Raw genomic sequence first — 27,005 nt, 5'->3', positions numbered from 1 at the left:
TGCTACAAATATGTACCGCATTTGAAGATGAACCTCTTTATAATGTGCGCGTTAATGGATCAGTACAGAAGCAAATGGGGAGTAATATAATTCTTGATAAGAGAGAGTAATCTTCGTGAGGTTGATATTCATTTAACATGTGCTTATTTTTTTCTAAGGTGTTTCTTTTGTCCGAATCTCGGACTCCAGCCCTGAGCGAACGGAAAACGACATTTCGTTTCCCGTTAATTGAAACATTGCGTGTCCTTTCGGTAGATCAGTGCCAAACACGTAGAGTGCCATATAAAGTTTAATGACTTGTGTTAACAGGCAGTGCAAAACACGAGCAGGCAATGTTCTATCTAGAAGCTGATTAGTGCTGCTGCATGGCGCTAGCTGCGGGTGCGCTAAGGAGGCGGGAAAGGTGGGTAAAGAATACGCGGACATAAATGTATACAGATATAAGTGTTATAGGACTTGCCAATAAAGCGAATATCGTTCTACACTAACCTGCGATGGAATTTCGCGTGGGCACATAAATTTCTACTTTTTAAGAAACATTTTGTTCGTAACGATAAACAAACCGACGTTTGTTGCCGCACTGGGCGTTGCATGAAACTCATGCTGTGCAGTAATTAAACTGAATCCATCTACTGATTAAAAAAAGAATTAAATTACTGTTATCTACTGTAATATCACACATAAATCGTCTCGAAACTCGTAGGACCCTTGTATACTTATAAAACCTAAATTTAATCTAAACGTAATGTAAATGTTCATTGTGGCTGCCTCTGAATTAATACGCTGTGCCACTTGTGATACAGTTTCACGGCACACTGTCGGTACATTCAGCACTGCGTACAGTAATTTCACCAGTCGCGGCACACCGCGTTTTCGGCATACTCGTCTGTTGACGGATAGATGGTTTATGCACCAACTTCAGAAATTGTTTCGAAGTGTTAGCTACATAGCTTACGCAGAAAACGTAGCCTGTGAATATGTTTTACAATACCGCATCTTAGATCTAGACCTTAGGTGGCCATCATGTAACGTGCGTACCGTGATGTGCCTACAACCCCAGAGGATATGAAACAATGTATTGTGACAGCCTGCGACGACATTACACCAGATGTACTGCGGCGTGTACGACATTCATTACGCCAGAGATTGCAATTGTGTGCAGCAAATGATGGCCACCACATTGAACATCTATTGGCCTGACATGTCGGGACACACTCTATTCCACTCCGTAATTGAAAACGGAAACCACGTGTGTACGTGTACCTCCTCCCTGATGGTAATGTACATGTGCGTCAGTGAAATAGACCAATAAAAAGGTGTTAGCAAGTGGACGTAATGTGCTGTTCCAGTCTCTTCTGTACCTAAGGTCCATCACCGATCCCTTTGGATCCCTACGTAATTCGGTGCTCTCCGATACACACGATCGAACAGCGGAGGAGTGGTACTCAAGCGTCAACTTTAGGTTACAATATCTCCGGATGTAATTAACATTTTACACTGGACCAAACGGCACTGATTACGTATTTGTTTATATGTTCAGATGTGCTAACAAAACTAACGGGGTTCCATTTAAAAAAAAACGTAGGTTTGTGTTAAAAAACATACTTCCGTGCATTTTTTATGGTTTGTATTAACCAATTACACTAGCCCCTCTCCTCACGTTCGGTCTGTGGAATCGGTTCGTCAGTATTTGATGTGGTTTACGAAATATATCCAGCGGTAACGTTAGGTGACTCACCCTGTATATCATAGTGAACAAGACGGTCTGTGCCTTCATGGGAAAATATATGCCATTATCTACGGAACCATGGCTGTACTCAGGTGAAGCAAATCTTTCTTTCTTCGGCACTCCAAAAATATGAAAATTGCACGCGGAGAGATCTGAATTATATAGAGTATGTACGACGACTTCCCAGCGAAACTTCTGCGGCGTACTCGAAACAACATTGACAACAGGTGGGCCCTCCCACACTTGTGTCACAGTGAGATATACATGTATGAACGGTTACGGGGATTGCATTTGAAATGATAAATAGTTTACTTATATTTTTTCCACCTATCTCGTTTTCATTTCATTGGCCCTTATACATAAATTCAAAGGAATCTCAAAATTAATTAATTCACATAGGAATATGATTGCCAGTCTCAACGGTTTGTTAATCTCTAATTAGCCTAATTCTGGTGTGACGGTTATAAAAGGGGCGGTCAAAAAGTTTTCGTCTGAGGGGGGGGGGGGGGGGGGGGGGGGTTGCTGCAGTGTCCACGTAACATAGCGCGTCTCCAATGCGGGTATACTGCATATCCACCGACATATAGGCAAGGGATTCGACGTGCATGGAGTGAATGCAGAAACGTGAACTGTGGCGAAGTTATTACCCAGTGCTCCTGAATAGGACCAACGTTCTGTTGTTCTTTCCTTGGCTGCAAAAGGACAAAAGCAGTAGCCATCAACCGGAGACCGAAATATGTATATGGGGCAGCATGTCTCCCGAAAACCATCGTTGTGGGATGGTGTGACAAGGGGTGCTGCTGCTTCGTGACAAGGCACGTCCCCATATCACAAATGTCGTGACGCAGAAGTTACGCCAGCTGAGGTAGCAGACACTTGAGCACCCGCCCTACAATCTGATCTCTGCCCATGTGTTTATCACGCTTTCGATCCCTTAGCAAAACGCTTTAAACAGCCGTCGGTTCCTGTCGGACGAGAATGTGCAGCATACAGCTGCAGACTTCTTCACGGAACAGGGCCTTGTGTTTTACCAAACGGCTATCTTCAATCTGGTATCTCAATGGGATGACTGCCTCATGCTCATGGCGATTTTGCGTGATTGATATACATATTCTACAGGACACGGTCTTCAAACGGAAACTTTATGATTTCCCCTCAGTCTGTCACTTATGGAGGGTGGAACCATTTGCGATGTGGCCATACTGTCGACGAATGTTAAAAATAAAGATAACATATAAAGTACAAAATGAAACTAAAAAGAATAGGTAAGGAAGGAAATACGAGGTGTGATTGGAAAGTTTTAAGAATGGATCCGCTACTGCTTACTGGTTTGGCGGCCAGGTACACGGAGGGCAGGGAGTGAGTCATTGCCTTATACTTGAACGCCCTCTGACAGGGAACTTCAGTTCCTTTATTCAGTTTGTTGTGGCAGCTGGTTGAGCGCGTGTTGCCGGATTCTGTCTGCGTGAAAATGGACTTAAAAACGGAGCGACAAGTTTGTGTGAAATTTTCTTTTCAAACCGGGATATCAGCTTCTGAGACTTACGAACTATTAAAAACAGCTTTTGGAGATAATTGTATGAGCCAGTCAAATGTTTTTGTTTGGTTCAACAGATTTAAAAATGGCCGCGAGTCATTTGATGATGAACCACGGTCTGGCCAACCTTCCACCTCAAAAACGAATGCAAATGTGAAAATTCGCGACTTAGTGCGATCTCATCGTACACTTAGAATTAGGGAGACGGCTGATGAACTTAATTTAAGTTTATACACAGTTCAGTCAATTTTTACTGAAGATCTGAACATTCGTTGAGTGTCCGCAAAATTCATTCCAAAAGTGTCAAGTGACCAGGAACAATACCGATATGAAGTGTGGCAAGATCTGATTAATCGGACTAAAAATGACCCAGATTTATTAAATAGGGTATTAGAGGTTACGAATCGTGGGTATACGGATATGATTCTGAAACCAAAGTGCAGTCTTCGCAGTGGAAAACTCCAGGTTCGCCACGGCCGAAAAAAACACGGCAAAGTCGGTCGAAGGTGAAGACAATGTTGGTGATTTCTTTTCGATTCTTCCGGGATTGTGCATCATGAATATGCCCCTAGAGGACAGACGATTAACCGGGAATACTACAAATGTATCCTTGAGCGTTTGCGCAAAAAAGTGCGGAAGGAAAGGCCTGCACTGTGGAAAGACAGGAGTTGGGTGCTACACCATGGCAATGCTCCGGCTCATCGTGCCATCTCCATTGTTGAATTTTGGACCAAATTCAAAATTCCTGTGCTTCCACAATCTCCATATTCCCCTGACTTGGCCCGTGCGGACTTCTTTTTCATAAACTGAAATTTTCATTGAAAGGGAAGCGATTTGACTCGATTGAAGACATACAGGCAAATACAGAGAGCGTCCTTAACAGACTTCAGAGAAAAATTTCCTGGAATTTTTCCAAAAGTGAAAACACCGTTGGAGTCGGTGTGTTCAGTCAGAAGGGGACTATTTTGAAGGAGATGCATCACCGTAGCACGTAAGTACCACCATTGTGCAATTACAAGCCCATTCTTAAAACTTTCCAATCGCACCTCGTATATGGAACACCCTTACCAAAAGAACGAACAGGTTAACAGGACATGCAATAAAGCATCCGGGTAGAGTTAGCGCTGGAAGGAGCAATAGGATGGGGGGGGGGGGAGAGAGAGAGAGAGAGAGAGAGAGAGAGAGAGAGAGAGAGAGAGAGAAGGTAGTGGAGGAACAGTGTATAATGAGGTCAGACAAACACTTGAATAAGTAATGCAGATTAGGCGGTGTTGAATGAAGTAGTCACTTAGAGATGAGGAGATCAAAAGGAGGGGGATAGCATCAAAAGAGAGAGAAAGCTTTCCGAAAGTGACGTTATCTCTCTGGGCGAAAATACCTCACGTACTTAACGACAGACAATAATCCACATGACGAACTTTACGTACCCTGAATTATTTAGCATTTACAGAAAACCCACAGCTACAGATGCGATAATTCCTGCGAGGTCCCTACACCCACATAGTCACAACATGCAGCTTTCCATTCGATGGTGTATCGCCTCATATCTGTTCCATCATCTAAATCTGCCTTTCAAGCAGAACTATAGGCCATCAAATTTATAGCTTCCAGTAATGGCTATTACTCTGCGCTGACCGATAAGACACTACAAAAAGAGAAGGTACATGAAGTTACACCACTTCGGTACACTGGCCAACAGGAACCTCTCTGCAGCTATAAACCATCCCATATGTTGGTAAATTTTCAGATAACCTCGCTGAAAAGCTGGTCTCCCAACTACAGATCTACATATATAAAACTGAGAGAATGTCAAACTTTTTTATTTTGCAGTAAAGACAAACTGTAACCCCTGGCACAGAGTGGTGTGTAGAACATCACATGCAAGCGCTGTGAAAAAACCTTTGTCCGTTAATCAGGAGAAACTGTGGCAATTAGGATGTCTGAACATGAGAGAAACTAGAAATCAAAAAAGTCGGATTCAACCTTTTCCCAACATATTTTAATATACGATCATCGATACAATGTAAATTATGAAATTTTACGTTCTGTTAAGAAAAACAAATAGATGACATTACTGGAAATCAATAAACATATGACACGGAATGAAAGATCAGAATTAAATGACAAAAGTCATTATCCTTTTTTTCCTCTATTAAATTAAGTTTCAGTTACATGATTGTTCGATTTCAATAGTAAATTCAACTTTATTTTTCATCTGCTGGTATATGTAAATCCACCTAAGAACGTAATTTCTCGTTTTCAGTTAAATGTTGCTGTTTGTGCGCACCATTAAAATGTAGTACTCTCCTTTGTAAACGCTACGTGACACATTTCTATCTTTTGTATCTTCTGCAAAAATAAAATCTGTGTATGTCGCACGTAATTTTGTAGAACGTGTTTCCTATTTAATATTAACTTTAATTTTATGGCCTAACGTGATTGTGAATATCACAGTAAAGTAATAGTTTCAAACCTCGGTCTTGCACATGTTATTTATACCTGATACGATCTGTTATGGCTCAAATGGCTCTGAGCACTATGGGACTCAACATCTGAGGTCATCAGTCCCCTAGAACTTAGAACTACTTAAACCTAACTAACCTAAGTCGAACTGTCTCAACGGAGTGCGTAAATGACAGGAACGCGCCGTCTGGACACTGACCGTACCACGAAAGCGCATCTTGATGGCAGACCAGCTCGAATCCCAGTGGGGCAGAGCTCTTGCAGTGGGGATTATTTAAAACCTCTGCTTTCGGAGAATGTTGCCGACTGCGTGTAGGGCTCTGTGTATCATAGCAAACTTAACTGTGCTAATTTATATATATATATATATATATATATATATATATATATATATATATATATTTAATTCAGTAGTTAGTAATCCTCGCCAAATGGCGTTTTGCATTGTAAGGGAGCCCTTTGCCCACGTTTGAACAGTCCTTCGCGCATGAGTACACCAGAGAAGCGGTTCTGGTCGTTAGGACCCTAGTGTCTGGCAGCCTAATATAACCAAGCAAACTGCCCACCACTGTTGATCACTTATAAAGATTGTACGCTATAAGCTTACATCAGAATTTGTGCTTTATTAAACAAAATCGGTAGACATAAAAAGGAAACAGTATATAGACTGTGTTTTCCTTCCTGATAGGAAGCTGCCGTGGATGTAGTAACTTGTCAGACATTATAGTATAAGACTAGGTCGGAAATTAGGACAGGAAATCTTGACTAGAAAGACTAGGAAGATAATTCCTGTTAGATTTTAGTCTCATTAGGTTCTTATCACAGTAGTCTGTGATGTTTATTGTGAAAAAAAAAATTGTCGATGTACAGGTAATAAAGTAAATGGAACAACGCCGCGGCGTACCGTTTTCTTTTGGATTTTCTTTTAGATCAGTATTTTCAGATATTTTACGCACGTGTAATTTCTGTGATACTTTCCTGTTATAGTAATAGCTTCGTGCTACCTCGGAGATTGACGGAGACCAATGTGTATCAGTGCTTATTTACTATGTTCTATAAGTTGTGGCGAAAGTAAATGTATTTTTGAAGTACCGTAACGTCCTAATTGAGTGTCAGAATAATTGTAGACACACAAAACGGAGAAACTGATCTCATGAGCTTCGCAAAGAGCTGTAGAATAAGGCAACAACTCATTTCTCTGGAGTGCTTATAGTTTATATCAGATGTCACATTTTACTAGGTGGTGGTTGTTTTTGTACACTTCATGCCGCTTTGCTACATTAGAACTGCATTTATTCGTTTAGAGTAACCATACAGCTCTCTGCCCAACAGAGAAGCAAAGAGACCACGTAGTCGTATTGGCAGCCAGCAGACAGCTGACTCAGCCTGGCCTTTGGACGCTCAATAATCCCTTTTCGGATGTGTGCCAAATATTTCGCTGTAGAAATAGACGAGTTAGCTGATCTGGTAACAGATTCTTGATGACCTTACAGTTAAACAGTAGATAATTTTCATAAGTGTGTACTTATCTACTTAAACATTTTCTCTTTTATTTCAGATATTCTTCGGACGCTTCGGATTAGTGAAAGGTGAGTAGTTCTTTTGTTTGTTAAATATAAACTTATATCTTAATAGCTCCAGAGAGGTAATAGCTAAATACAAATAATACTGACCTCCTAGAAACTCACTTTCAGGTGTTCATCCTCGCCAATATGCATCCATGCGGAAAGCATTTCACATAGTTTATTCGTGGTCCCTCTTGGATAAACGTCTCTACCCACTTTGTGATCTTACATCAGCTGACCTCATGGACCCTACAAAGAACGTACCTCAGTAATGGCTAACTATAGGAATAAGAATACCTATATGTACATCTACATCTACACACATGCTACGCGCGCCACTGCACAGTGCGTGGGGGAGGGTACCCTGTACCACAACTAGTCGTCTGCTTTCCTGTTCCATTCGCAGATAGAACGATAAAAAAACGACTATCTATATGCCTCAACAACCTCCGCTACGACCTTGCCTAGTCGGCGGTGCGGGTCTCCCGCATCGTTTTCTACGCTCCTCGGAGCATGGGACCTCATCTTCATATATGCCTCCGTAAGAACCCTAATTTCTCGTATCTTCGTGGTCCCTACGCGAAATGTATGTTGGCGTCAGCAGGATCTTCCTGCATTCAGCTTCAAATGCCGGTTCTCTAAACTTTCCCAGTAGTGTTCTTCGCAATGTATATCTTCTTCCCTCGAAGAATTCCCACTTGAGCTCCCGTTGCATATCCGTAACACTTGCGTGCTGATCGAACCTACCGGTAACACATATAGAAACTGTTGTGGCGTAGCAAGACAGCCACGCCACTCGGAAGTAGCCGAAATGCACGCGTTAACTCACGCCGGCTTGCGTGAGGTCTGAAACAGGATACGTAATGAATGCTATAAAGAAAAGTACTTAGCTTCTGTAATACTTCACTTTAATCCATCCTTTGTATACAGCATTCTCGATGATACAAGTGAGGCTCTCTCTTGAAATGGTTAATGGCGCCTTGCTAGGTCGTAGCCATGGACTTAGCTGAAGGCTATTCTAACTGTCTCTCGGCTAATGAGAGAAAGGCTTCGTCAGTGTAGTCGCTAGCAAAGTCGTCGTACAACTGGGGCGAGTGCTAGTACGTCTCTCCAGACCTGCCGTGTGGTGGCGCTCGGTCTGCAATTACTGACAGTGGCGACACGCGGGTCCGACATGTACTAATGGACCGCGGCCGATTTAAAGCTACCACCTAGCAAGTGTGGTGTCTGGCGGTGACACCACAGAAACTCTCCTGTTAATTGCTTCGATGTCTTCTGTCAGTCCGATCTGGTGCGGATCCCAAACACTCCAGCAGTACTTAAGAATAGTCGCACTAGCGCCCTATATGAGGTCTGCTTTATATATGAACTACACTTTCCTAAAATTCTCCCAATAAACCGAAGTCGACCTTTCGCCTTCCCTACCACAATCATCACACGCTCGTTCCATTTCATATCGTAGATACTTACATGACACGACCGTGTCAAGCAGGACACTATTAATGCTGTATCCGAACATTACGGGCTTGTTTTTCACACTCATCCGCATTAACTTACATCTTTTCTACCTTAAGATCCAGCTGCCATTCATCACACCAACCGGAAGTTTTATCTAGATCATCTTTTATCAACCTACAGTCACTTATCTTCGACACCTTCCTGTACACCACAGCATCGTCAGCGATCAAACGCAGACTGCTGTCCACCCTAACTGCCAGATCATTTATGTATACAGAAAATTGCAATGGTCCTATCACACTTCCCTGGGTCACTCCTGATATTACCCCTGTCTCCGATGAACACTTGCGGTGGAGGACAATATACTGGGTTCCATTACTTAAGAAGTCTTCGAGCCAGTCACACATCTGGGGGCCTATTTCGTATGTACGCACCTTCGTTAAAGCCTGCAATGGGGTGCCGTGTCGAATGCTTTTCAGAACTCTATGAACATGGAATCTGCTTGTTGCCCTTCATCCGTAGTTCGCACTATATCATGCGAGAAAAGAGCAAGCAGAGTTTCACATGAGCGATGCTTTCTAAACCGTACTGATTCGTGGCCATGAGCTTTTCGGTCGCAAGGAAACTTATTGTATCCGAACTCAGAATATGCTCTATAATTCTGCAGCAAACCGATTTTAAGGCTGTTGGTCTGTAATTTTGCCGGTCCGTTCTTTTACCCTTCTTATATACCTCATGTGTCCATTTCCAAATGACCATGCAACAGATTACAATAAGTTTAGTATCTCCAACCGATTCAAATGTTAGTTTCAGAAGTTCCCCCTAATGTTCAGTACTGACTGAACTGAACTCTGACTTAGCGAGCATCTCAGACCTTCAAATAGATCCAGATTCCTGCATGCATTCTCATTTTCAGATACGCTATCCGCTCTTCCCTGTCCCCTCCTCTTCACACCACACACACACACACACACACACACACACACACACACACACACACACACACACACACTACACCGAATTACTGCATTCATCTCTCCCGTTACTAATTCCTTTCACTTCGTTTCGACTCATGCTGATGATCTTAGACATTTAATTTATCTAAAAGACTCCAGGAGCATGTAAAGGGCAGATTACCCCCATCAAATCAAAATGGTTCACATGGCTCTGAGCACTATGGGACTTAACATCTATGGTCATGAGTCCCCTAGAACTTAGAACTATTTAAACCTAACTATCCTAAGGACAGCACACAACATCCAGCCATCACGAGGCAGAGAAAATCCCTGACCCCGCCGGGAATCGAACCCGGGAACCCGGGCGTGGGAAGCGAGAACGCTACCGCACGACCACGAGATGCGTTACCCCCATCCCGTTTACGTAGAAAGACTACTCTCAACATTGAATATATAGTAGATAGCCTTACTGCGAATATACAGTACTTCATGTTTATATTCAGATTGTAATATTATAAGTACACCCGTCAGAGAGGCCTGGCATATATCTCACACAAAACTTACAACTATAAGATAGAGCTGTTTAAGTCTGGAACATTAATAAAATCGGCGCAGACTAAGTATTTACCAGCGTTCTGACGGTGTCGATCATAGGTTTTGTTGTATTGTCACTTTGAACTACAGAGAGGTGGTGCACTATATGTATCACCACAACTATAAGAGAATATTGGACGGGAAAGGATTGCCACATAACCTTCCAATACCACGAAAAATTTGATTAGGGATACATTAGAAAAGCAGGAGAGACTCAATGAAATAAGCAAACAACTTCGTCGGTTGCTTTAATTTACGATTACAGCACTCAAGGGAAGGACAATTTATCACTGAACTACACAAAAACAGAATTGGAAGCGATCTGTTTTCTGCACACTTTCAAGAACCCGTTAACCTACGTTATCTTGCCCGTAACTCTGTTGAATGGTTACCTACCCCTGAATTTTCCCCGTGCCCTTGAAATAATACTGGTGAGAGAGGTGACGCAGTGGTAACACACTTCACTCGCGTCGAGGAGGGTGCTAGTTGAAATACCAAATTTAAGTTTCTCTCGGGTTTCCTTAAATCGTCTGAACTTAATGGTTTCCTTAAAAAGGATACGGCCGATTTCCTTCATCAGCCTTCGCTACTCAGCTGTGTTTCTAATTACGTCGACGGGAGGTAGAGCCCTGATTTTCTTGCTTCCTTTTTATGACTAGCATTGCGGATGGCATTTATCTCCCGCCTCACCGCTCGGCTACACTGCGTAGCGAGAAGTTAGAGACGATACAGGGGCTTACCGATAAGAAAAATCAGATGCCAGACTGAGATTTGTAGCAAGAATCTTCAGGACGAGTATGTAAATGAGAGATGGAGAAGATCCAATGAAGAGCGGCGCGTTTCGTCACGGAGTCGTTTATTCGGCGCGAGAGCCTTGCCGAGTTGCTCAGCATACTCCATTGGTAGACGTTACAAGAGAGGCGTCGTACATCACGGAGAGAGCGCTTCCTGGGAAGTTTTGGACAGCATATGACTTCCTCCATCATACATCTCGCGTAATGACCACGACGAGAAAACTCGAGAAATTAAAAAAATTGAGATTTGTGGTGAGTTCCTATGGGACGAAACTGGTGAGGTCTTCGTTACTAGTGACCGAGCGGTTCTAGGCGCTGCAGTTTGGAACCGCGCTACCGCCACGGTCGCAGGTTCGAATCCTGCCTCGGACATGCATGTGTGTGATGTCCTTAAGTTAGTTAGGTTTAAGTAGTTCTAAGTTCTAGGGGACTGATCACCTCAGAAGTTAAGTCCCATAGTGCTCAGAGCCATTTTTCTTCGTCCCTAAGCTTACACACTACTTAACCTAACTTAAACTAACTTACGCTAAGGACAACACACATACCCATGCCCGAGGGAGGACTCGAACCTCCGACGGAGGGCGACGCGTGAACCGCGGCAAGGCTCCCCCCAGGCCGCGTGGCTACCCTTGCCGCGAGAAATTAGAGACATGACCTGTGTGTAAACCTCTAATGCCACATACCTCCACAAACCTACAAACTGTCGGATTCCTGATACTCATAATAAGTGATGTATTTCGTTCCAATTCCGCAGCTCGTGGTCGTGCGGTAGCGTTCTCGCTTCCCGCTCCCGGGTTCCCGGGTTCGATTCCCGGCGGGTTCAGGGATTTTCTCTGCCTCGTGATGATTGGGTGTTGTGTGATGTCCTTAGGTTAGTTAGGTTTAAGTAGTTCTAAGTTCTAGGGGACTGATGACCATAGATGTTAAGTCCCATAGTGGTCAGAGCCATTTCGTTCCAAAGATGGACAAACAAGCTTTTAAGCAAGTGGCCATAATGTTTTGGTTCATCAGTGTATGCTCGCGCTTGCCTTTGAACATCCTAGGTAGTGGCACTTGACATACCAAACCAACTAATTCGGTGGTGTGGCTAGGACAGGCTAAGCACGCTGCAGTTCTGCATAGCACGCGATCTTACCTCGCAGTGCAAGTGCGGAAGGGATCGTGAAAGATGTCTCCCCGGACGGACGTGGCGGCTTGCTGTTAATGTCATTAAATTTTTTGATGACGATAAGGAAACAGAATGGAAATGCTGATGGCAAAACTGACAGACCTGAGTAAACCGATGGTCTGTAAATTAGGGCGGGACTTGCACATTATTGAGTGGACTGGGATTCAGGTGTCTTTCCCAGAGAAAACTAAATAAAGTAAACACAGTGCATACCGTTGACGATATGAATAAAAGTGTTATTAGACAATAACTTCCACGGTATTGTGAACAATACAACTGAACACCAACTTTGCAAAAATTCGATAGCTTTTATCTCGCACAAATTGCCTTCGCGGCTGCTTTGAGAGAGTTTTTAATCTAGGATTTGCAGAATAAATGAGGTTCCTGCGTCGAGGAGACGGTATAGTTTCGAGAAATGAGCACTACATTACATTTTTACGGAAGAAAGAAGAACCAAAAACGAAACGGACAGTGGTTTATTCAGATGAAACATTTATACACATCACTCTGAGAATAAATGTTGTCACTGTGATAATGTGCGGAAAGTATTGTCAGACACAAGTACCCTTCAGTGTATGTACAAGTCGACAGTGGAAAGTCATAGGGGACTACAATGGAAGCGAAAAAAACTGTTTTCTGTGATGACACTTACTGACAGATCCCTCATTAGGTAAATATATTTCCCGTACAAGTCAAAGTTCTGGCAGACAGTTTTAATATGTCTGGAAATTTAGAAACGGCGTGCGCTCCGCTCTAGAGTGAAAAATTCGTCCTCGAACCAACGCCTACGCAATGAAAAAGCCTTTTATTCGCAATATCCGTTCTTCCAGCAGTGTTAGTCTCGAAAAGTGTGGGAAGAGCTTCTGCGAACTTTGGGAAGCAGGAAAGGAGTACTGGTAGAAATGGAACTATGAAGGCGGATCGTGACTCGTGCCTCGATATCTCAGGCGGTAACAGCACTGCACGGGGAAGACAAGGTTCCGGGTTCGACTGCTGGTCTGAGACGGAGTTTTAATCTGTCACCAAGTTTCAAAAATATGTACTCCGCCACGGAGTAAGAGATTCATTCTGGATTATGTGCTGCTCGTCGGTTCTAATGTAAACAACCTCCACGTGGGAATTCCTCTACAAACTTCTGAACGGTACCTTGTCGACACGCAGTCCGGAACCGCGCGACTGCTACGGTCGCAGGTTCGAATCCTGCCTCGGGCATGGATGTGTGTGATGTCCTTAGGTTAGTTAGGTTTAAGTAGTTCTAAGTTCCAGGGGACTGATGATCACAGATGTTAAGTTCCATAGTGCTCAGAGCCATCTGATCCATTTTGAACCTTGTCGACAATCAGGACACACCATGCATTTTTCTATGCCTTCTTATCGCGTCATCGTCGCGTATCAATGTGAACTACAACTCAAGCGTCCGGGTGGCCATGTATGGAAAGGCCAGTCTGTGTGTGCCCCGGGACGCGTGGTGTGCACAGGTGGACGTATTGGGCGGAGGCTATTTTCCCAGCCCAGTCGCCTTTTCCTTAAATACTTTACGATGTCGCCTTTTCCTTAAATGCTTTACGATGTCCTCCTGGTGTTGGTACAGCGCGTTGTCGTCCCGGATCCTGTAGGAGTCTTCCTCTTACGAGTCCTAGCATCCTTCTCCTTCATCTTCTTAAGCTTCAGTTCCCTGAGCGGACCCTTCTTGGTCATTACAAGGCTCTCGGAACGGAATGTTGTACTGAGATTTATAGGGTCGGAATCTGAGGCTCTTACAGAGGCACTTTGATGAGTAAATATTTCTGCTGCAGTGGTGAGACCTTCCAAACTTGGTGCATTTGGTGTCTGTGGCTAGTTGCTCGCTCTGGGTTACTGAGATCCCCTCTTTAGGTGCTTGACTGCTGATACTTTCTTAACGGTCGGCTTCTAGTGGACGGGCTTTCTTCATGTTGGTGCTGAACTTAGTTTTCTGTATGTTGATCTTCAAGTCGCTCTTAACTGCTACACTGTAAAGGCTCTGCAGGTTGTAAGTAGTCTCCTATGTTCGCTGTTTACAGCATTTATACAAGATTCTACATATCACATTTCAAAATCCACTGCATTATTTATGAGTTACTCGCCACAGCGTGAATTACACTTAAAACGCGTAGAGTTTCGTTTTACTTGTTTCATATCACTTCTGGGAAATAATCGTCCAATCTTTTTCTGTTTCTGTTTTTCAATCAGATTTGCGCTGTCGACGGTTATCACTGTCAGTACAGTCACAACATTGCTATGGTCAAACGAATTTTGTCCTCCTTATTCTGCTACCCGATTAACGTGTTTCATTGCCTCGGTATGTGTAAAAACGTTGCCTTCCTCTTCGAAACAAACTTTGCTCGCTACCCCTGTCCGCAGCACTTATCTGCTCAAATGATATTTAACCAATCAGAAATGTTTTCGTCATCTGCGTCTTCACAACCACAAATGTTTCGCAAGATTTGTCACAGGAGGAGCAGTATCACGTTGCTTATTACTATCAACCCTTAGACATTTACAAGCGGAATGTGCTGCATCGTCCCCGGCCGGGGCACCATGTGTCACTAGCATAATAGTGAAAAATGTTCGTTCTTATTTTGTTAGGTATTTCAGCTCTTTACTTTTGTTTAAAAAATTACTGAACTATGCACATATGATTCGCAAAACAGATAATCCACACGTTTATAATCGGGAGCTGGGAGCTTACTGTACACTGATTTCGTGCACCTCGCCCACCCCGCTCTCGCGTGTCACGCCGACAGCCATCGGAAGATCTTCTTGTCAATAAGTGAAATGAAATAAAAGCTAAACTGGACAAAATAGTTCGTCTCATATTTGCAACAAGTACATCTTGGGAACTTTTTCTATGTCACTGCCAAGGACGTGCGTGTAGACATAAATGTGCTTACTCATACTGAGCTTCAAAATCACGTAAGTTATTCTTCTTCTTTGTCAAGGAGGAGGCGGGGGGATCTGATTTGTTAAAGAGGACCATAAAAAGGCTCACGTTTTTCATGCTATTCTGAAAACACATTTATTTATTTATTTATTGTATGTACATAATTTGCTTTTGGAAAACCTTCATCCAAATAGTATTTCGTTTATAAAATTGAGCAAGAAAAACGTAACATGTAATAAGAAATACCCAAATGTGCAATAAAATGTTTCTTTCTTAAAGTATAGAACAACCGCTTTCAGTCACAATCGTGGTTTTACTTCAATGTGCAGTGCATGGGGACTCGTCCTCAGGTGCTTTAACACTACATCAGTTTTTTTCCATGTCAGATTTAGGTTGATTCTGGTCTTTGTAAGATTACAATGGTATATTAGAAACAGGAAAATTGTGATTGTAAGTTTACAAAACTAAGACAAATCGAAGGATAACTTACTGTTTCCCGTTGTGGATACATGGTTTTGAAGCGTAGTATCGGTAAACATGTTTATGTGCGTATCTACACATTATAGAAACGTGTATAAATGCACATAAATGTTCTTACCCATACTGAGCTTCAAAATCACGTAAGTTATTCTCCTTCTTCTTCTTCTCCTTCTTCTTCTTGGTTGGCTCTACAGTTCTTGAAGAACCTTGGCCTCCTATATCACTTGCCTCCATTGTTCTTAGTCCATCGCCTTCGTTCTCCAATTTCTTATTCCCGTCGACTTTAGATCTTCTTCCTTGTCATCCAGCCAGCTTCTCCTGGGTCTACCTCTTCTCCTTCTCCCGTCAGGTTTTCCCATGAAAATTTTCTTGACACTCCGAGTTTCTGGCATTATCTGTGCATGTCCTGCCCATCTTATTCTTCCCTGATCATTTTAACAACAATTTCATTTCCCATGAAAATTTTCTTGACACTCCGAGTTTCTGGCATTATCTGTGCATGTCCTGCCCATCTTATTCTTCCCTGCTTCATTTTAACAACAATATCCATCTGTCCAAAAAGTGACTGTAGTTCTGCATTTGCCCTTACTCTACAGCCACTTCCCTCTCTCACTGTTCCAAAAAATCCTTCTCAGTGTCTTTCTTTCCCATCTCAATAACAAGGTCTCCTCCTTTAATGTCAATACCCAGCCTTCTGATCCATATATTACTATAGGTCTTAATATGGTCGTGCATATTTTGATTTTTATACACCTACTAACATTCATGGAATTAAATACATTCAGCAAAGGCAAAATAGCAACGATTTCCACTCGCTATCCTTTTTTTAATTTCTAGTGCTACTTCATTGTCCTCCGTTATTACAGAACTTAAATATTTAAATGTTTTCACTCTTTCATATTCTCTCCCATTCATTATTACTGAATCCTTTGTCCGTTTATACTGGGCTCCCTCATCACCATATACTTTGTTTTGTTTACTTCTAAACCTACTTCTCTTGCTACTTCCTCTGACGTATCGTAGTTCCCCTTTAGTGCCCTTACATTCCTTGCCATTAATGCTGCCACTTCAACTTGCCGATTAAGTATTGTTCCTCCTGGGTTTATCGGCATTTGCCGCACCACCTTACCTAAAACTAAATTAAATAACATTGTAGAGATCACATCTCCCTGTCGTAGCCCCCTCCGTACATGAAATTCACCAGACAGTTCTTGCTCTATTCTTACTTTACACACCGTTGCTTTCATTGTCATTTCTGTTAAATTGACCAATTTTAATGGGATTCTAAATTCTTTCATGAACTGTATAATTTTCTTCCTGTGTAGGCTGTCGTAAGCTTGCTTAAAATCAATGTACAACTGATATGGTTGGTTGTCATACTCATAAAACTTCTCTAGCACTTGTATTAATAAAAATATGTGATCCATCCTGGATCTGTTCCTCCTAAATCTAGCCTGATAGTCCCCCAATATCCCTTCTATCGTCCCTTCAAGTCTGGAGGCTAAAATCTTACTAAATATCTTATATGTTACGATTCAAATGGCTCTGAGCACTATGGGACTCAACTGCTGAGGTCATTAGTCCCCCAGAACTTAGAACTAGTTAAACCTAATTAACCTAAGGACATCACAAACATCCATGCCCGAGGCAGGATTCGAACCTGCGACCGTAGCGGTCTTGCGGTTCCAGACTGCAGCGCCTTTAACCGCACGGCCACTTCGGCCGGCCTATATGTTACGTCCAAGAGAGTGGTTCCACGATAATTGCTACATTCTGACTTGTCGCCTTTTTATGTAACGGGCAGGTAATTTCCATGTTCCAATCCTTAGGCATTACCTCCTTTATCCATATTTCCTTTATCAATTCATGGACTGCCTCCTCCACTTTCTTTGCCCCATATTTTAACAATTCAGCCTCTATGCCGTCTTCTCCTGCTGCTTTATTATTTTTAGGCTCTTGACAGCATTCTTCACTTCCTCTAGCTCTGGTACTACTTCCTCTTCCCAATCCTCTACATCTAACTCTGATTCCAATTCTGAGTCCTGTTCCCTTTCATTCTCAATCACAGTTCCTTCTTCTTTCCCGTCAAGCAGTTCGGTACAATACTTCTGCAACCTTTCTAGGACTTTGCTTTTGTCTCCAATTAGATTTCCGTCCTTATCCTTATAGAAAACTGCTCGAGGTTGGTAACCTTTCTCCAAATCTCTTGTTCTTTCATAGAACCTTCTGATCTCTTTATCGTCTCCCATTTCGTCCAGCTGGTCTATCCTTCTCCTTTGCCTTTTCTTTACCCTACAGAGCTTATTCGCTCTTTACCCATTTTCTCTGTATTCTTCTGCCGATAACATCCTGTTCCTTTGCTAAAGTTATTTTTCTATGTGTCTTAATTTTGTAAACTTATATTCACAATGTACCCCTTAGTAATATACCATTGTAATCCTACCAGGACAAAAATTAACCTAAATCTGAGAAAGGAAAAAAAACTGAGTAGACTGTTAAAGCATCTAAAGACGTGTCCTCAGGGATCGAAATGCACCGTACATTGAAATAAAATTACGACTGTTACTGAACCTGGTTGTTCTTTTACGAAAGTAATATAGACACGAAGAAACACTGAGAGCTATGGATAAAATTACGTGAAATATTTCTTTATGTTGCAATATGATAACGTCACTCTATTACCAAACGAATTAAAATTCGAATGTATTGTATTGCCTCACTGCTAACGAAACACAGCTTGCAATATAAAGTGCACTATTGCGAAGTAGAAGAGTCTTAATGTCGTGTTGAATAACTTATAAAGTTAAAAGGTTCAAATATTTTTTGATAACAGCTATCTTTCTCCTGTAATCTTGTATTTAGCTTTACGACTTATCTGGAACCAACTCAGAATTTCTTCAGCACATCATAGCATCCCGAGTTCCTGAGTTCAGGCTCAAATTTTATTAAAGTATCTTTCATTACATTAAAATTCTTCAGTTTTCTTACGTGACCAAGAACTTTTTTTTAAATTACTATTTCAACAGTCCAGTGTAGCAAATTAATTTATTTATAAAACAAAACAGTATTCACTGATACTATGAGCTACAGTTTTGGGATCCTTACATTGATTCATGCATTAATTTCTTTTGATTTTTAATGTATGCAGCCTCATAAATGAGTTTGTATTTATCCATGATAATACGGTTATCAAGCTTTTTATGCTATTAAACTCCTCTACGATGTACAATACAAGTTGTCGGTTATATGACTTTTATATACAAAGACGTTAAAGTTGTGTCGGTTCGACTCACTGTTCCAAGGATATTAAAAATAAAATACTTCACAACAGAACATCGTTTTTGTATAAAGCTTGAAGACATGATACAGAGCTGATCCACAAGTGAGCCATCTTTACGCACAGGAACTTAACACAAAATGACAATCCCCTAGCCGCCTTCTATTGTAAATATAGCTTTTAGTGTCTGGAGTCTTCAAAGAGATGTTCGGCTCGGCCTTCGATCCAGCTCTTTCCGTCTAAGCAGACAGGCTGCCTCTTTAAAGGAATTGGAATGTGACAGGCAAGAAAGGAATTCGGAATGAATTGGCTAAGGCCTGTAGTAAGGGACCAACTCCTGCATTTGGCTGAAATGGAAATGGGAAACCACAGGGAAGTATATGCACAATTGCCGGCAGATGGATTCGAACCACTTCGCCTCCCGAATCCAGAGACTGCTAGCTCAGTACCTCATTGCACAGAGCTACCCCGATCGGTGGAAAATGTAAGAAAATAAAAACTGGTTGTTGTACATTGTTTTCAAAGAAAATAAAATGCATCACAACAAAAGGTAGACTTCTTATGTTCTTTGAGTTGTGCTTGTTTGTTATTTGATAGCGCAGGAATGCATGCATTTTAAGATTTAACTGTGTAGGGAATTCTTGGTTTCAGTTATTACAGTATTAAGAGCGTAAATAGATTTGGGACGAAAGGGGGGGGGGGGGGATGCAGGACACAATCGGCTCGAACGAATTCAGGCAGCTCGCTGAAAGATCTTTTAGAAAGGAACGAACTATAAAATGTGTTGTCATCGCATACCCCTTCTGCTCTCCACAAACTCTTCGCCATTTTTCCGTATCAAAACTGATTTTCGTAACTGAGTACAGCCGAGATGATCACATTTGGGCTCATAACGACAGAATTTTTAGCAATTTTTTTTTAAAGATATGCAACCATCGCCGCTTGGGCGATATTTTTGTTGACCAACGACATTTTTGGGCGACACAGGCAAATCAAAGTGCATTTCTATGGCATTGACTTTTGTTTAATGTTATTTGTAATGATGTTCACCACTCCAGAGCCTTCTGAAATACTGAAATATTTCAACGCCGAAGTTCTACCGGTCTCCAAATAACGACTCCAGTGCTAACATTAGTCTGTTGCAGATAGATAATCAGGCTATTATAGCAATGCGTATATGCTTTTAACTTATCACAACGCTAGTGGACGAAGCACAACCGGTTTTTCTTCTTTCTTGTTACAAACGTATCTGCAATTAGAAACTATCAGAATAGCACACGGCACAAAAGTAATAAACTGAAGCACTTACTTATCGTTTCTTCGGTCGCTTCTTGATAGAACAATTCCATATTGAGGGTTGAATAGCACTTAGGCGGTTTTTGTTCTCCTGAATTTTATTTGTATGAAGTAGTTTTCGCCTTATTAGGCCAGCTTCAGATAACTACTGGCTATTGTTTACAAGGAGCTTGTGTTCTTACGAATCAAACATTCTGGACTATGATACAAAGCACTTACATACGATCTTAAATTTTGGTATTGCCTTTGGAATTGTCAGACGGGTCTTTTGACTTTTTGTTCTGTAAAACTGTTCTTTAACATAATAAATCACATTTTATGGTTTGTCAGTACCATTTATGACAACAATTAGAATTATTTAGAATACACATTATTACAAATTTACAATTTTTTGGTATTTGTTGTGAACAGTTGCACTGGATATTAATTGTTCCAGAAACATCTGAGGTAGCCACCGATAATTCAGCTTGGGGATCTTCGCGTTAGTAGCCGGACACGTTAGCTATTACGGTAGATGGCAGAGACTTCAAAAGTAAATAATGAACATGAGAGAAGACTAATGATTACAGAAAATAGTAACAAGAACAGTTTTAGCTCTAAAGTACAGTGAAGTATATCAACAACCTGCTGTGCTGCCTAGAACTGCCATCATATTCACAGCAGAGAACTAATGGCCACCGAGAGGAAACACTGATACAATACACGTCCTGTCCTACAAAATGTTTCCGGTACGCATATGACTGCGGTTATTTTTTTATCTCTGTTTATGTTTCTTCTTATTTTAACTCTCTTTGTATTATTTCAACTATTGTCATTAGGGAAATATCGCTTTCACAGCTGTTATGACATTTTGCTAGAACACACTGACGCACTTACGAAAGAATGAAGTAGCTCCACCAACATAGCCACTATCGCGAATGAACATACAGTCTCAACATCACATCAGAGACAGTAAAATCAAATGAACAAATGAAAAATTTCTTTTTACTGCGGTGTAAGTACCTGGATGAAGTTTAAGACATTAGTCAGAAATAATCAGTAAGCAAAGAAGTGGGATACGGAAGTACTAAGGAATGAAGAGATTCGGTTGCAGTTCTCTAAGGCTATAGTTACAGCAATAAGGAATAGGTCAGTAGGCAGTACAGTTGAAGAGGAATGGACCTCTCTAAAAAGGGCCATCACAGAATTTGGTAACGAAAACATAGGTACAAAGAAGGTAACTGCGAAGAAACCATAGGTAACAAAAGAAATACTTCAATTAATCGATGAAAGGAGGAAGTACAAAAATGTTCCGGAAAACTCAGGCATACAGAAATATAAGTCGCTGAGGAATGAAATAAATAGGAAATGCAGGGAAGCTAAGACGAAATGGCTGCAGGAAAAATGTGAAGACATCGAAAAAGAAATGATTATCGAAAAGACAGACTCGGTATATAGGAAAGTCAAAACAACCTTCGGTGACATTTAAAAAAAGGGTGATGATATTAAGAGAGCAACGGGAATTTCGGTGTTAAATGCAGAGGAGAAAGCGGATAGGTGGAAAGAATACATTGAAAGCCTCTATGAGGGGGAAGATTTGTCTGATGTGATAGAAGAAGAAACAGAAGTCGATTTAGAATAGATATAGGATCCAGTATTAGAATCAGAATTTAAAAGAGCTTTGGAGTACTTCAGATCAAATAAGGCAGAAGACAACATTCCATTAGAATTTCTAAAATTATTGGTGGAAGGGGCAATAAAACGACTATTCACGTTGGTGTGTAGATTGTATGAATCTGGCGACATACCATCTGACTTTCGGAAAAGTATCATCCGCACAATTCCGAACGGCAAGAGCTGACAAGTGCGAGAATTATCTCACAATCAGCCTAACAGCTCATGCATCCAAGTTGCTTACAAGAATAATATACAGAAGAATGGAAAAGAAAATTGAGGATGCGCTAGATGACGATCAGTTTGGCTTTAGGAAAGGTAAAGGCACGAGAGAGGCAATTCTGACGTTGTGGTTAGTAATGAAAGCAAGACTAAAGAAAAATCAAGACACATTCATAGGATTTGTCGACCTGGAAAAAGCTTTCGACAATGTACAATTGTGCAAGACGTTCGAAGTTCTGAAAAAAGTAGGGGAAAGCTATAGTGAGAGACGGGTCATATACAATATGTACAACAGCCAAGAGGGAATAATAAGAGTGGAAGAGCAAGAACGAGGTGCTCGTGTTAAAAAGGGTGTAAGACAAGGATGTAACCTTTCGCCCCTACTGTTCAATTTGTACATCGAGGAAGCAATGATGGATATGAAAGAAATGGTCAGGAGTGGAATTAAAGGTGAAAGGATATCAATGATACGATTCACTGATGACATTGCTATCTTGTGTGAAAGTGAAGAAGAATTACATGATCTGCTGAACGGATTGAACAGTCTAATGAGTAAAAAGTATGGATTGAGAGTAAATCGAAGAAAGACGAAGGTTATGAGAAGTAGTAGAAATGAGAACAGCGAGAAATTTAACCTCTGGATTGATGATCACGAAGAAGATGAACTTCAGGAATTCTGCCAGCTAAGCAGTAAAACAACCAATGACGGACGAAGCAAGGAGGACATCAAAAGCAGACTAACAATGGCAGAAAGGGCATTCCTGGCCAAGAGAAGTCTACTAATATCAAATATCGGCCTTAATTTGAGGAAGAAACTTCTGGGAATGTCTGGAGTACAGACAGCATTTGTATGGTAGTGAAACACGCACAGTGGGAAAACCGGAACAGAAGAGAATCGAGGCATTTGAGATGTGGTGCTACAGACGAATGTTGTAAATTAGGTGGACTGATAGGTAAGGAATGAGGTGATTCTGCGCAGAATCGGAGAGGAAAGGAACATGGGGAAACACTGATAAGGAAAAGGGACAGGATGATAGGACATATGTTAAGACATGAGAGAATAACTTCCATGGTACTAGATGGAGCTGTAGAGGGCAAAAACTGCAGAGGAAGACAGAGACTGGAATACATCCAGTTCAGCAAATAATTGAGGACATAGGTTGCAAGTGCTACTCTGAGATGAAGAGGTTGCATAGGAGAGGAATTCGTGGCGGACCGCATCAAACCAATCAGAAGACTGATGACACCCCCTCCCCCGCCCCCCCAAAAAGTACCTTTATGTACCAAATAGCTTAGTCTTACGTGAAATGTGATAGAGGGGCATATATATCGTATTAAACAAGCCGCGACAGACTACGGTGCTAATAAAACGCAACAACAGCGCGTGTATTTTGCAGTTGGTTTTATAATTTATTTCGTCATGTTTTAGACCAGAATTTTTGACTATTCAAGACCTCCACACAGAGATATTTCTACATTAACATAGTGTGACACGTTGAATATTGACAAACAGAATTTTATTCTAACATATCTTTATGATCTCTTCAATTTATATTTTTACTGTGTACAACGCTAAATATACAAGATGGTCATAATTAAACTTCCGCTACTTAAGCCTCTGTAGAAGGAAAACTATTTGCCGTATGCGTATCAAAGTTTACCGGAGTTGAGACGGTGCACTGCAGGATTTGCGCTGTTAGTAGTGTTGGCGTCTTGACTTACCATTAAGCGCCGGTAATGGCCGGGCGATGTACGGCTGGAACACAGTCGTCAGTCGGCATTACAATTGCAGACAGTCCACGTGGTCTGGTCAAGGGGAGCAGGGCACTACTTGTAAAGCTATTTCATCAAAAACACACCAATAGTGCTGCTACTTTTCGCGAGTATCGACGCATTAAAAAAATACGAAGAGGTCCTCTTTCCGCACCGGAGCTGAAGACCATGATTCGGAAGTTCGAATTAACTAGCGATTTGGGAACTGCTCCTGGGATAGGCCGACGGCCAGTTCCGCTACAAATTGTTCAAGAACTTACTGCCGCCACGGCTGAAATTACTGGACGCAACGTGCGATCTTCAAGCACTGCACGAGAGGTGTCGTGGCAGCTGAACATTTCATGGTCCACCATCACACGTAAGATGTTTCGGACAGCAGTAGAGCAATCTCTAGAGCGTCTTCAGGCTGTCGTGGATCCAGGTGGTCGACACACACTGAGCAACGTATCTAACCTGGGACATAAACACGGTCCACAAGTAACAAAAGTTACCATCTGGTGTGGAAATTAAAATGAATTTCTTTCAAAGTGTTTATTCGGTATTTCTCTTGCGCATCTTCATAAAAATGTTTCCACAGAGTTTCCTTGTGATACGATCGCTCGTTTTTCATGAACGCCCTCTCAAGTAGTGGAAGTTTAAATATAACCACCCTATAGTGTTCGTGTCAACTTTCGCTACAAATATTTCAGTATTTTAAAATATATACATCTCACAGATTATTAGGTTTTAGTTTGATTGTTGAAGTACCATTTATACAATTTGTTTGATGTGTTACAGAACTGTGATTGTTTCTGATTATGATCGCTATTACCACAATATCCGACTCTTGTTTCTATGTGCAACATATTGTTCCAGGATGTATGATGATAGCAATATCCGAAACGCCTAATATTGGAATAATTCAGTCAACTTGCACCCAGTCAATGACTCTTTCCTCAGCAACCTGTACAGCATTTTAAAGAGTGGACATATTTTTCAACGTGGCGGCGTTCATGTCGTAGCTATGTTACTTGCTGATACAGTCACGTACAGAAAATTAAGCTAAAGGTCACCTATGAAACAGCGACCATGACTTCCTTTACTGATCGTTGGGTCTTAGATCTACTCCATAGAGTGGACTTTCCCGAATCATAAACATACGCCGTCGTTTCGTCTTCTGCCACCATACGAAAAACAATGTCCTTATCGACTCTGAATCGTTTAACCAGCTGGGATGAGATTTCTACTCCTCTCTCTGTCATATCAGGGGCAACTAACCGTATATCCTCCTTGTATCCTCTCTGTTACCCCAAATTTTCCGTCGTCCTTTGTACGCTATCGCCACCACAGTCAAGTTGTGCTGCAAGCTCACTGATCGTAACATGCCTGTCCGCACGAATGAACTCGTACACTCAGTAACGATTATTCGCCTCGGAAATCGCGCCATTTGTCTTTAATGCTGGCTTTCCTTTACGTAAGCTAGTTCATCCATCCATAGACACTGCTTTCGTCAGTGGTGTGATATCAGTACACAGTGAGGGCATCATCCTATGCATTGTCGGACATCCTGCCCCAGCGTGCTGCTCCTGTGCGAATTCTATTACTACGAACAAAACACATTCTAGTCAACGTTTTTTTTTTTTTTCGTGGTATTGGTTTACCGCCGGGTGAAACAATCTTCAGTTTGAACTACACTCCTGGAAATTGAAATAAGAACACCGTGAATTCATTGTCCCAGGAAGGGGAAACTTTATTGACACATTCCTGGGGTCAGATACATCACATGATCACACTGACAGAACCACAGGCACATAGACACAGGCAACAGAGCATGCACAATGTCGGCACTAGTACAGTGTATATCCACCTTTCGCAGCAATGCAGGCTGCTATTCTCCCATGGAGACGATCGTAGAGATGCTGGATGTAATCCTGTGGAACGGCTTGCCATGCCATTTCCACCTGGCGCCTCAGTTGGACCAGCGTTCGTGCTGGACGTGCAGACCGCGTGAGACGACGCTTCATCCAGTCCCAAACATGCTCAATGGGGGACAGATCCGGAGATCTTGCTGGCCAGGGTAGTTGACTTACACCTTCTAGAGCACGTTGGGTGGCACGGGATACATGCGGACGTGCATTGTCCTGTTGGAACAGCAAGTTCCCTTGCCGGTCTAGGAATGGTAGAACGATGGGTTCGATGACGGTTTGGATGTACCGTGCACTATTCAGTGTCCCCTCGACGATCACCAGTGGTGTACGGCCAGTGTAGGAGATCGCTCCCCACACCATGATGCCGGGTGTTGGCCCTGTGTGCCTCGGTCGTATGCAGTCCTGATTGTGGCGCTCACCTGCACGGCGCCAAACACGCATACGACCATCATTGGCACCAAGGCAGAAGCGACTCTCATCGCTGAAGACGACACGTCTCCATTCGTCCCTCCATTCACGCCTGTCGCGACACCACTGGAGGCGGGCTGCACGATGTTGGGGCATGAGCGGAAGACGGCCTAACGGTGTGCGGGACCGTAGCCCAGCTTCATGGAGACGGTTGCGAATGGTCCTCGCCGATACCCCAGGAGCAACAGTGTCCCTAATTTGCTGGGAAGTGGCGGTGCGGTCCCCTACGGCACTGCGTAGGATCCTACGGTCTTGGCGTGCATCCGTGCGTCGCTGCGGTCCGGTCCCAGGTCGACGGGCACGTGCACCTTCCGCCGACCACTGGCGACAACATCGATGTACTGTGGAGACCTCACGCCCCACGTGTTGAGCAATTCGGCGGTACGTCCACCCGGCCTCCCGCATGCCCACTATACACCCTCGCTCAAAGTCCGTCAACTGCACATACGGTTCACGTCCACGCTGTCGCGGCATGCTACCAGTGTTAAAGACTGCGATGGAGCTCCGTATACCACGGCAAACTGGCTGACACTGACGGCGGCGGTGCACAAATGCTGCGCAGCTAGCGCCATTCGACGGCCAACACCGCGGTTCCTGGTGTGTCCGCTGTGCCGTGCGTGTGATCATTGCTTGTACAGCCCTCTCGCAGTGTCCGGAGCAAGTATGGTGGGTCTGACACACCGGTGTCAATGTGTTCTTTTTTCCATTTCCAGGAGTGTATATGTGCGGTTACGAGCGATATAAATCAATTTAAATATTTTTC

General features: G+C 42.4%; 1 protein-coding gene across 2 annotated transcripts in view; it reads left to right on the top strand.

The window, feature by feature from the left end:
- The window catches only part of LOC126174996 (sodium-coupled monocarboxylate transporter 1), a 340,772-nt gene that overhangs the window by 230,397 nt on the left and 83,370 nt on the right, over nucleotides 1-27,005 (top strand). For both annotated transcript variants that reach the window (XM_049921483.1, XM_049921482.1), the window contains exon 2: nucleotides 7,288-7,318. The gene's annotated coding sequence lies outside the window, so the exon portion shown is untranslated. The remainder of the gene's footprint in view (nucleotides 1-7,287; nucleotides 7,319-27,005) is intronic.

The sequence above is a fragment of the Schistocerca cancellata genome, chromosome 3 (genome assembly GCF_023864275.1).
Source record: "Schistocerca cancellata isolate TAMUIC-IGC-003103 chromosome 3, iqSchCanc2.1, whole genome shotgun sequence".
NCBI classification, from domain to species: Eukaryota; Metazoa; Arthropoda; class Insecta; order Orthoptera; family Acrididae; genus Schistocerca; species Schistocerca cancellata.
The sequence above is the reverse complement of the archived record's forward strand: the minus strand, read 5'-3'. Positions and strand labels throughout refer to the sequence as shown.